Raw genomic sequence first — 13,457 nt, forward strand, 5'->3', positions numbered from 1 at the left:
AGAACTGTTAACTTTCCCAGCGTGTAGACACTTTTGGGACACTCTTTAGACAAGCCACTTGAATGAACAAAGAAAAAAGTAACAAACAAACAAATTACAATGTATCATGGATGTTCAAGTCAAACCAGGACTTGTGATGGCATATCTTGTTAATGAAAGCGTAAAACTGAAAAAAACTGATTGATATTTACGGAAGACTTCAAGCACAGTACAGTCACTAGACTCTTATCTATATTAAAACCTTTAAATGGTTTAAATAAGGCCGTACGTCCAGGAATGACAATCCCAGCCAGGGTGGTTCGGAGCCCACTGCAATCCTCCCTGTTAACATTCAGGGAAGGAACACATGATCGTTGAAAATCAACGGATAACTCATCGCCAATCTGTCTATTGGAACTGTACACACAATAATTCACTAATAATTCAATCTCCACTTGTACATTACTGGAACATGGATGAGAGTCATCGCCACATTCCCTGAACTTGTTTCGAGCCATTTCTACACATTTGGGACATTAAAGGAGTTCCTGGAAAGCCAGCGTGTCAGACTTGAATCAGGCAATCTGATCATGGCTCTGGCATACTGAGAAAAATGTCTATCATGACACTATTCAAGCGACAGGGGACCGCTGGGATAAGTGCATTAGAAAAGGGAGGAATATATAGAGAAATAAAAAAGTCCAGGTTTGTCTTGAACATGCTTAAAATAAAATACAACAAACGTTGACCTTGTAGTCCAATATCCCTCTGAGATGAGATGAGTTTTAAAGATGGATGATACAATCCAGGCCCTCTAAGTAAAGGTAATAAAGACAAGACACACCTTTAAAATCCTGTGTTAGACCTTGAAAGCTGCAGTTTAGTGCTTGTTTTTATGACTAGATTGACTAATAACATGTTACAAACTATATTCTTGTCATATCAGTTTCATAATGTCCATGTGAGTGCGTTTATGTTTTTTGACAGACTTTTTTTTTTGTTGACATATTCCATATTTTCTATGTTCATGGTTGCTGATTGATAAACTCACTACTTGTCTATCAGTGAAGAATCAGAAATATAATGTGAATATATACAAAATGAGGGAATCTGAAAATATAATTTCGATAAGCATAAAAAATGCACACTATGTAAATGTTGTGTGAATGTATTGATGATATCATGAGCTTGATTAACGATCCTGTGCTTCTTCTGAACGTGAGAATTGCGTGCAAATGAAATCACCCGCTTCAGGATTTGTCAGGCAGATGTTTAAAAGTTTGTTATGGTTTAGGTCGAACGAGTGTTAAAGAGCTTAAAGACTACAATGAAGGGAAACACATGCAGCACAAGAACCGGTTTACTCAAATCATGGTGCAGTTTGATCATTTCATGTCTCCCGGGTGGAAGGCGTGACTCCATGAGCGGCCCGTTATATCTGGTAATCATGCAAATAAGGCTTTTGGGGATGGGTGTATGGTGTGTTGTTTGTTAAACATTTTATTTTACACCTTGTTGTAGAATATCGTGTTGCTGTTGTGAGTCTTGTACGCTCTGGTGGAGTGTGTCTCTTGGTGTGAGTCAATGTAGTGAGAACTAACAACATGGTCAATTATTGTTATTATTATTATTATTTTATTATTTTTTACATATATGTGTACTGTAATTAAAAGATCTCAGAATATACAATTATATCATATATATTGTGTTAATGTTTTAAGTCAGGGAGAATCCATGTGAGTGTCAGGATCAGTACAGGATTTTTCCTTTCATAATCTCAATCTTGATCTTCTTCTGTGTAGTTCTTTGTATCATCAGGCTTCGTCTGTAGAACAGGTTAGATGACTTAAATGCCACGGCTTTGTGAAGGTCACTGAAGAAGTGAAGCCAGGATCAGCTCCAGGACATTTTAGAGCCAGGCATCTTAAAGCACGACAGCAGGTACTGACATGACCGACGTGGAGATCATTCACAGCCGAGATAATGTTTTTATTATGCTTAGATTATAATGCTAGTGTTTTTTTTTTCACTTAAATGACATGCGTTTAAAGTAATGCGTTTGACGTAAACATACACAAACTTGAGAAAAAGAAAGAAGGAGAGAAAAAAGAAAAAAACAGCAGCTTGAGCCTAATTATAAGGGCTATTTATAATGCAAAATGTTTTAAAGATATATTTGCATATGTATTTGAGGGACAATATAGTTTTAGGGACAATATAGTTTTAGTTTTAATGGCTCCATTAAATAATAAAAATGATTACACAAGTATACTTGTGTACTGTTATACAATTCACACATAATTCTGCGTGCGGCATGCAAGTGTGTGTGTAAACTTCTTGGATTTGTCGGCCAAGGTTTAAACAATCCGATTAGATTTCCCTGTGTTGTGACCTCATATAAGAAGAGCCCCTCCCCCGGCTTGTTGCTCAGCTCCACGGTGGCCTCATAGGGCGTGGCTCAGCAGTAGCACATTTATGTAGACACTGAAGCAGCAAATTTGGAAGAGGATCGAAAAACATGTTGTTTTTTTTAAGATCCTGTGTTCATTTGTTATAGAATAGTGAAATATGGAGCCTTTGAAGTTGTCTGTTGTTGAGTAAAAAAGTTTTTTATTGGGCAAGTTAAATGGATAATTAATGAATAATAATTGTTTTATTGCACTTATCATGCTTTTCTTTATGATCGTCCTGTTTGACTTCGCCGCTGGAAGTTTCTGTCTGGCACGTGCAAGCAGTTTACTTTTGGATTCCCGTAGAAGAAAAACACGTTTCTGTGAAGGCTTTAGAGAGTTCAGCCCGGGAGCTCATACAGTTTAGTCTAACAGTCACATTTTCCACATTCTAATCCAATTTTTTCTCTCCTTTTAACCAACATTTTTCGGTCTCTGGAGAAAAGGCACCATTCTTTAAGCAGGGTGCAACAGTAAGCAGTTTCCTTGCTGTGCTAATCAGACAACGTGCTCAGAGTCAGTTGTTTCCTATTCTTGTTCAGCAGCTGTCCAGATTCATCATGCTTTTTTGCCTTTTTCTTTTTTTTTTAATAAACTGAACGCCAGGCCTCTTATTCAGGCTAACACTAACAACACTTATTCAGCGAAACACGCGGCCCGCCATCAGCCATCACACAATGCTGTACTGTAGCCGTGCTGCTAGTCTGTCCTGGCCTAGTTTTAGTTTTAGTGTTGAGTATCATTTCACACTCCTGTTATCACTCTGAACAGACACGCCGCTCTAAACGGTTTGCACTGTCACCACTGTGACCCTGAAGAAGTCAATGAAGCTGTTAGCACAAAGCAAGCAGAGCCACGGCGTCTGGAGTTTTTTTTTTTTTTTTTTTTTTTTTACACTTTTCTGCTTTAGAGTCCAAACCGCTGTCTGTCTGTTCGCTGTGAAATTGCTCTCCTCACGTCTCGTTCTGAACCAGCCGCGCAGGTATGAATCAACTGGCAGCTTTGGGCTGCTGACAGGAAGTGTGTCACATGGGCACATGTGTGACTTACAGGAAGCTAAGGGCATCTCAAGACACGCAGAAGAGCTCGAAATGCATACACACACACACACACACACACACACACTTGTAAACAAAGCATGCCAATAATGGCTGTGTGTGGTGAACTGCGGTTCTAACACTTGCAGAAGAAAAGACCTGATGGTTTGTTAGAAATCAGAGCAAATCTGTCACCATAGAAACTTGAACCGACTCATAATAGACACACCTTTTACAACAAATCGACTGTTACAAGATATTAATTCGTGCTCGAGTTGATCTGTATAACTTTTTTCTGTTCAATTTAAAAATGACTCATACTATAAAGACTATAAGCTTTTACTTAGATTGCCATGTCTCAGCAGGACGCCTCGCAGATGCACTGGGGCAGGAGCGCCCTACGTAGCGAGCCAGACAAGGGCGGGTATTGTAGTGTCTGCGTTAACACACGGCACTGCTGGATATAAGTGGCATCACATAACCAATTAAGCAGATTTAGTTGTTACTTGTGACAAAAGAGAATGTTTTTGTGGTGTGTGTGTGTGTAATAGTTTTGTTACCACATCACGGTGATCTTATCTCTGCTTTGACACAGTTCTCCCTTTGTAAAGAAGACATGCCGTTTGTTTGTTGCTCCCGATGGATCGCTGTGTGCAGTTAAGTTAAGGCTCTTTTTGTCGAACTTTAGTTCATTTTTAAGGCTGGAATGCTTGCATCACAGAGGGAGTGAAACACTCCAGAACGAGCCACACACACACACACAGGCTGGGCTTGAGGCATCCCAGGTATTTTTAGTGCTGCATGTTTGACACCACCCAAACATGCTGTACAGAAAGAAGAAGAGACGAGAGGATCATTAAAGCAGGGAATCTGCACCTCAGGGCTTAATCTCGCGGTGCGCTTTAACAATTAATGTAGGAATCTGTGGAAACTCCTCGATTAAAAAGATGAAGAAGCTATCTTTCATGAGGTCCTGCTTTTTTTTTTTTAATTTAATTTTTTTTTTACACTTTATCAGTGTCTGATAAATTGTTACTCAAAAGAGACTCCAAGAGAATCAACTTGGAATGTAGGAAATTATAACCGACCTGCGTATATCTGGGTTTGTGAAATCACCACGATACGATAAGTAAGGAATAAAACACACCATGGCATGCTGGGATTCATGTGATGTGATGTGCTCGATTCCCGTCCCGTGTGCATGGAGTGTGCATGTTCTCCCTGTGCTTGGTGGGTTTCCTATCACAGTCCAAAGACCCGCAGATTAGACTAATATGCGTTCCGCAAAGTTTAGTGCGTGTGTGCGTGTGTGTGTGTGTGTGTGTGTGTGTGTGTGTGTGTCTGCCCTCTGATGTATTGGCACCCTGTCCAGGGTGTACCCCGCTTCCTGCCCTAAGTCTTCTGAGAAAAGCTCCAGGCCCCCGCGACCCTGATACAGGATAAAGCGCTATAGACGATGATTGATTGATCATGGACTGTCTGTGTAACAAGTTACTCCTTGATATCACTTCTGTTACAGCAGCTACTGTATAATCAGTCATGCCTTCACCTGCTCTTTTTCTTACTTAAGGTCGATAAGAATAATGACCAGCAGCTTGTTGTGCTATTTAGAGCTGTGCGATTTAATCGATTGTGCCGTCGTTTGTTAGTCAGTTAAGTTAAATAAGTAGTTAGGTTAGTTTTTAAATGTTTCAATTATTTAGCGAATAAATGTTTAAATGCTCCAAAACTGACTCAATTGGTCAAAAAAAATCCCACAGCTTTTGTAAAATACAAAAAAACGCTTTTATCTTTTGTATCTACTTAGGTAGATTATCATTTCTTTTTCTGAGTTTATGAGCGGTTGGTGCAATAGCTCCACCTACTGGACTGGAGTGTGGAGCAGAAACTGCAGGGGGAATAAAAGATTATCGCATGGTATGAGACATGATGTTTAAACAATCAAAACTACAAGTTACCCAGAATTGAACTCCTTATTAAGTACCTTTAGCAGTTTTTTTTTAATTTAGTTGAGTTAAATGGGAAGTCACACTGGCTAAAAATGAAATCAAATCAGTTTGAAAGTCCATGATTCACAGCTCCAGTGTTATCTATAAAACCAAAAAGCTGTTTGTCCTGAAAGCTTTCCCATGTAAGAAACATAAAGTTAGAACTTTATCTCAGAGGGCTACGTCAAAGAAAATCCACCATATCACCATATCTGGACAGGGCTCACGTATTTGTGCAAAGTGGATGAATGTAATCCCTATAGTCAGAATTTTTTCCTGAGCTGCTGTTTGAGAAAATAATGAAGTCAACACCATTAGACCAATCAGACCTGACAATCCAGCAGTGCTGTGGTGTAACAAATACAGATAAAGCTAATCTTTCACCCTGCGGTGGCAAAGCGGTTTGGTGGTTAGCACTGTTGCCTCACACCTTCAGAGCTGCGGGTTCGAATCTCGCCTTTGGTCTGTGTGTGGAGTGTACATGTTCGCCCTGTGCTTGGTGGGTTTTCTCAGGGTACTCTGGTTTCCTTAGACACTCCAAAGATATACGATGTAAACTGAATTGCCTTTCCAATTTCCTCTTCGTGTACAAATGTGTCCTGCGATGGGTTGGCACTGTGTCCAGGGTGTACCCTGCATTGTGTCCTAAGTTTCCAGGATAGGCTCCAGTCCGTCTGTTACCTCACACAGGACAAACGGCACTGCTAGGATGTGTGAATAATCTTTCAATCTTTCAGTGGGAGGTGTGTTTACTAACTTTGCTGGAATTATTGTGCATTAAACCTGATTTATAAAATGAACATTGTTTTGAAACACATAGCTAAGGTACATAACTGCTTTCACTGTTAGAATGGAATGTCCAGAGAGTAGGAATATTTTATCCCTAATAATCAGTGTGTTTTAAGTCTGATATATTGGGATGTGTAACATTATTAGATTACATCTAATCTGTAATCTGGATTGTTATGTTTGTTGCGATGTTTTGTGAAACCCTCTCCTTAGTTGAAAACATAAAAAACAAACTAATTCGATCAACAGACGTTCAGTTCAGTATGACAACAGTGAACAGATGTGTGGGGACGCCGGCGTCTCGCACCAGTGAATCGGATGGTGCTCTCTCCAGCTGTGGCATGTCGCTGAAACATCTGCATCCTGTCAAAATCCTGACAGTCCGCTTCACTTTAATGAAACCCGTGACCTAGAGAGCAGCTCCTAACACACACACACACCACATTGCAGACTCCACCTAGTGCCTGCATCATTTTTCCCTTTTCTGTGTTACATTAAAGTTTTTTTTTTTTTTTTTTTTACATTTTTTAATTAATTTTAACTAGCATTATGAGATAATGATGACTAGTTCTGCTGAGAAATGTTCAGACTTGTGGGGAGATTTAGGGATCTCGGAGATCAGGTAAGAACATGTCACGCCCAGGAAAGCTTGGGGTTCATTTCATTCTGGGTTAGCGCTACAAAATCACAACAGTTTGCTTATTGGATTCTGGGATTGCAGGGCTGGAATCCCATACTAGCCCTCTAATATTATACTATAGAATAATACTTAGCCCTGGCAGCACGGAGCTGGTGGGTAACTTTACAACTCACACCTCTAGCGTCAAGTGTGATTGTGAGCTCGGGTTGCATTCTCCTCGTCACTGTATCAGTTTCTTCAGGTTCTCTGGTTTCCGCTACCTTCCTAAAACCATGCCAGTAGTTGGATTAGGATTTCTAAATTGCCCCAAGTTATGACCGAGAGTGTAAATCTGTGTGCGTTAACCCAGGGTGTATTCCTGTCTCACACCCAGTGTTGCCAAGGTTGACTCAAGATCCACACAACCCTTAATTATTTAACTTTAAAATACAGACAGCTCTGAAATTAAAAGTGTTTCTTGTTTCACTGTTTACATGATATCTACATCCATGTCCGTCTTTGACCCTAACCCCAACCCTAACCCTAGGCAGGAAATATGAACAATCTGGGTGACATGACCTCAAATCATTATCAATATAATTTGTTGTTGTTTTTCGCCCTTGTAGTTCACAGACAGGGTTTGTATTAAAAATATGTTCAACTATTAAAACTGGGATGCGTTTTCTTTTTTTTCTCTAATAGAAGTATTCTCCATGTTGTTTCCAACATGGCCTGGGTGGAGTCATGTGACTATTAAAAAACTAAATAATTGACATGGGCAAGATTGTGTCAAAGGTTCTGACTACTGGTTTGGGGTAATTCTTGATAAATTGTCCAGCCCTACTGCCCTCTAGAGCTGTGAATCTAAGGTAGATTTTTTAATTCGATTTAATAGATTTTTGAGCATTGCAAACCTTTTGATAACATGGGCCATTAAGTTTAAGTTTTCTGATTTATTTTCTGCAGCTTCTACTCCACACTCCAGTCCAGTAGGTGGCGATAATGTACAGACTGACAATAGATTTCAAAGAAGAAGAAGCGATACTCGATACTTGCAAAACACGAGTATTAAACGAATTAAACCAGTTTCTAACAGTTAACTGAACAAGGGATGCGTTGCATTGAACATTCGTTCAAATCAAGCCGAGAGCTCCGTATCAAACCTGTACTAAACATCAGCGATGCTCCGTGTTGTCTCACCCATTATATTCCTTCTTCTTTTTTCGCTTTACAGTAAAACACAAGATGTTAAGTTACTGTTCCTGTTCCAAGCTCGTGTTAAAGGCATACACCCATGTGCCCGCTTACGTAAGACACCCCGTATGTGTTTACAGATACACGGGTGCAGAAGTAAAACCATGCCTTTACCAGCGTGACATCCGTTTCTCCATAACAAGAGTGAACTTGTGTTCCGAGGAAGATTACTTCTCCTCCGAGTTAACGAGTAGCAACTATTGAGCAAGGACAAAAGCAAAACTTTGCAATTTTTTAATGAATATCCTGTGATAAGATAACATTCCAAAACTTAAGGAAGAAATGTTTTGCTTAGTGGTTTTGGCATGACTCTGTTTGCCTGCATGTCTCATCAGAAGAGTTCAGAACAGACATGACTTGAAGTCCAGGTATGTCATAAATAATGTTGGGTGGAGCTACTGAATGTAGATGGTTCAAGAGGTAGAGGGTGTGGACAAACTGAGAAGACTGATACACACCAACCATAACATTAAAACCACCTCGGATTTGGATTCCCATTGTGCCACTAGGGCAGCTCTGACCTTCCAGGGTGTGGCTCCACAAGACCTCTGTCTGGCCCCGGGTTGTTCTCAGAGGGTTCTATGGGTGCCGTGGGTTGCGAGATGCTAATCAACAGTTTGTCGGTATATGGTGGTGTTCAATTCATCGCTCAGTGATTATAATGTTATTTCTGATCGGAATAAAGAAAAAAAGGAAAACACAAACATTTTTTGTGGACATATTATAATCAGAAAATTCCAACTTTTTAATTGATAGAAAAAAATATCCTTAATGGTTTAACATTTGGCCTTTTTTAAATTGTGATAATGATGGAACATCTGAAAAATTTAATACTGAATATCTTAATGCTTTTGGATGTATTCTGCCCTAAGGGTACGCAAACTTTTCCTCTCAGCTGATATTCCAATATCGGGTTACAGTTTCATTTGTCATTAATATTGTTTCAATCAATCTTGTTATTAATATTACATTCTCTCCAAAATCACGTCTGCCAGAACCAAACGCTGACCAGACCTCCAGCTTTTTTAATGCTTTCTCTCTCAAAAAAAAGCCTTTAACGAGTGGATAAACTTGAACGAAGTTCGTTAAGTTCCAGAAGTTGGAAGGAGTTTCTAGAATAACAGACAGGAGTTTTAATAAGACATATCAGGTTATTAAATATACATCGTACACCTTTCCTTTTGGGCCAAAAAGTGTTTACGATCAAGTGTAACAAGATCCTGAAGACTTCTATTAAAGCTTTTAACAGCCGCTGTTAATCACAGTCACTCGATCCAGTAAGTCTAACAGCTTTTAAAGTGGCTTTCCAGCAAGACCCTTATGTTGGCATCTAAACATCATGCCACAGTCGTCTGTTTTTCTTAACCATCCTACAGAGGAGCCTCCTACAGGCCCAAACAGTGACTCTCAAAACCTTTATCCTGTGTCATCAACCCTCAGGGAAATAGCAGGGCAGGTTTGATCTTGCGCAGATCATATCAGCGCGTACGAAACAGCACACCCCAGCTAGAAGATGGAACACGGGCTGAAGAAACGGAGCTCGCTGTACCTGCACACTCAAGTCCTGGCATGGTGGATGTGGTTGAATTTACCTCACTTAACCTCGAATTGTGCTCGAGGTTTGCAGTTTTTCACGCCAGTCTTCATTATATACGCATGAGCGGTGTTTAGAAAGCATCTCAGGGATAAAAATAGTTACTAAATGGCTGATTTAAAAGAAACCGGGTGTGAAAAGGATCTTTAATTCTTTTTTTATCTCCTGAATCACAGACTCAATCACAAACCACAAGGCCATAGATATGTGATGCTGTTGTCTGTTTTAACTTTTCTTATATGAGGTCACATTAGGGGGGGAAATCTAGTTGGCTTGTTGAAGCTCTGGCCAATGAGAAAATCAGACAGAAAAGGACAAAAATAATGGAATGTTTTTTTCTTGCTTTAATTTATACAAGCTACATTAACTGGCCACTTAATTATATACACTGTGTGGTACTGGGTTGGACCCCCTTTTGCGTTAATTCTTCATGGCATAGAGTCAACAAGGTGCTGGAAACATTCCTAAAAGATTTTGGTCCATATCGACAAGCAGTTAAACAGGTGTACCTAAAGGCGAAAAAAGTGCCGGGTGAGTGTATGTTGCCAAAAATACCCATTACTGTGCAAAAGTCTTACACAACCAAAACCATATTTTTTTACTTCTGTATCACAAAGTATATGAAAAAACACATTTTCTTTTAGTGGCAACAAAACAAAATAAATGTTGCAGAAAAGCGTTTGCATATCAGCCACAAAATGAAGGCAATGAATAATAACAAAGCCTGTCTGAGATTCCAAGCAAAACCAGAAGCAATCGTGACCGCCAGGGTCTCTAGAAGAATCCAGCACAAGTGCTCCGAATGTGAGATGTGCTCATTTGCATTATTTCATGAGTGAAAAAAAAAAACTCATTTTGATAAAAATTTCATGATGTCGTGCATTGGGGGTTTATTTATGAGACACCGCTAACTCATAACCACTGTGGATATTCAGGTCTTAAAGACACAGACATCCATAGTAACCGGGTCAAACCCCACCCTGCATCGTAGTTTAGAGTTTTGTGGGTTAAAGTTCCTGCCAGAACATTCATAAAGTTTTAAGGAAAAACTTGAAGGTTATCGCGATGCAGACTGCACACGTAATATTTACGTAGAGTTTGTCCATATGTCAGTATGTGTCTATTTTTTTAAGTAATTTTAAGGTGATGGATAAATATTGGGGCGGCACAGTGGTCTAGTGGTCGGCACTGTGGCCTCGCACCTCCACAGTCTAAAGACATGCAGATTAGGCTAATTGGCCTTCACAGAATTTATTCTGCTCGGGATAGGGATAGGGATAGGTTCAAGCCCCCCTGCGACTCCTGTACACAGAATAAGCGATATAGAAGATATGAAGCGAATGAGATAAATGTTGGCAAACATTATTTCAATAAAATTATTTATCAAATTATTTGCTGTTGGCCTAAATAAATACATTTGAATAGTAAATAGTGCATTTAATAGTTATATAACACAGTTTAAATCACCCCATACTATGTCACAATAATCTCAATAAGCGATCAAATAATTTTTCTTTTAGGTTTCCTCTAAGGTAATAGACAAAGGGACAGGTCTACAACAGGTTTATTTTTAGCAACAGGGGATAATATTGATATGAAAACCTCATACATTTCCAAATTTTCGACGCAGTTTAGAATTGATTCCAAGTTAAGACGTTAGCTGCGTGTCCACATTCTCTACTCTTCTATTATTTGTGCTCGTGTGTCTTTACTGAGAGCCTGCAGTTTTAAAAACTCACTGCCTTTTGATGGGAGCACAGGCTTGCTGGTTTGTGTATGTATATGTGTGTGTGTGCGCGAGTGTGTGGGTATGCACTGCCCTGAAACAATTGCGCCAGGTTGCAGGCCTGTCTGAAATGCCTTCTCTCTGTGTTAACATCCTGAACTGAGCTGAACTAGAAGAATGTGAACCAGTATTAACGTTGGACTCAATCATTTTTTTAATCCTTCTGATAAAAAAAAAAAGTGATTATAAATAGATTATGCAATAGAGAATATATATTCTGATATGTTTTTTAGAAATGTGACAATTCCTTAGAGTACTCATAAGACTGGACTGTTTATGCTAACCTGGACACACAGGACAGTCACTATACTCAAAATATAAAGTTTGTCCTCATCGACATTGAACCCCTGTGGTGCCAACATTTAAAAATTGCTCTGCTGTATCAATTCATCCTTCATTTAATTGAGCCAAGAGGTGTTAGTGCACACATATATGGAAACGCATAACCAGAAAGTATAACTGGCCTAAATAGAGATACGTGTGTGTTTTTCAGCTGTTTCCGTCACAGCTCGGGGACGACCCGAAATCTATGACTCTCGCCGGGATACTCTAGCCATTTCTATTTTTCCATCAAAACAGGATGTAGGCCGTGCACAGAGGCCAGTGCCTCCACCTTCAAATGAAAGCTGGCTTTGTTTAAGTGCTTCATTGTTGTAATGATGGTTTTTATGAGCCAGGGTTAGAGAGGAGGAAAGCTACCTGATTTTTCCGTTAGTCACCAGTTCAGTGGTCTGAGTAAACACGGAGCATTGTTGCTGTTTCCTCTTACTGTGTGCTGGACTTCCAGCGCTGCTCACTCACCCGCTCACTCTCTCGCTCTCTATCACACGCTCATCCACTTGGACAGATTTATAATTAAAGCTTTGTAGAGATCCGAATTTTTTTTAAAGCTGAGGTGTGGTTAAGGTCAGCATATCCGAGCTTTATCTCAAACCTTGTTCTTAGAAATCTGCACACTCAAAGTTAAATTTAGGTACAATTGTTAGGCTGTATCAAGCAAAGAAAACAACTAAGAAGATGTTCCTGAAATGTCTGGAATTGGGTTAGGAATCCTCAAACACATTATTGCAACCTGGGGATACTGTATAGTGCTAAACCGTCAACTTTGCAGAAGAAATCTGAACAAATCAGAGATCACTTAAGCATACAAACTGGACCGAAGAAATCAAAGCTAATCATAAAAAAATGTTTTTCTAGGGAGCATAAGGATTGGACTTTGGAGCAATAAAAAAAGGTCATGTTGTCTGTTGAGTCCAGACTGACCCTATTCCAGAGCGATGGGCGTGTCAGGGTGAGAGGTGAAGCTCATAAAGCGATGCACCCATCATGCATAGTGTATACTGTACAAGCCTCTGGAGGCAGTGTCATGATCTGGGGTTGCTTCAGTTGGTCAGGTCTAGACTCAGCTACATCATTTAGCAAACAAATGAGGTCAGATGATGACCTGATGTAATGTATCACATTTATGGAGTTTTTCTTCCCGTTGTACAAAAGCATATACTTTTCTTCTGTGTGCAAGAAGCATAGTGGTGGTAGCATTGTTCATTTATGACTTTCTTGCTAGGTTCCTCTGCATAACAGAAACACAAGAATAAAAGAAATCTATATATGACATTAAAGTAAAATGATGTATGAGAGTATTTTGGTACCTAGGGCTCAGTGTTACTCTGTTAATAAGCACCTTACTCTTTTGGTCAAGTCGCATCATTTATTAGGAATTAAAGCTCTCATAAACTTGCTATATATCCGGACCTGAGCACTCCTCAGCTCCAAAACTCCCATGTAGAATGTATGCCAAGATTTTGTCTGCCTCCCCCTAACCACTGATACAATACAATTCTTAAAGAGGAGCCTCCTGAGTGTAAATGTCTTTCCCAGGCTGGCTCGAAGTCGAAGACGGAATTTAGTCCATCAGAAGTTCATCAGCTAGCAATTCTGACTCACCATTTGGACCGAACGAC

At 39.7% G+C, this 13,457-nt stretch overlaps 1 protein-coding gene across 1 annotated transcript in view; it reads left to right on the forward strand.

Annotated features, from left to right (window-relative positions):
* piezo1 (piezo-type mechanosensitive ion channel component 1) overlaps window positions 1–13,457 on the forward strand; it is a 113,132-nt gene that overhangs the window by 1,184 nt on the left and 98,491 nt on the right. The gene's annotated exons all lie outside the window — the stretch shown is intronic.

Source organism: Clarias gariepinus, chromosome 3 (assembly GCF_024256425.1).
Source record: "Clarias gariepinus isolate MV-2021 ecotype Netherlands chromosome 3, CGAR_prim_01v2, whole genome shotgun sequence".
NCBI lineage: Eukaryota > Metazoa > Chordata > Actinopteri > Siluriformes > Clariidae > Clarias > Clarias gariepinus.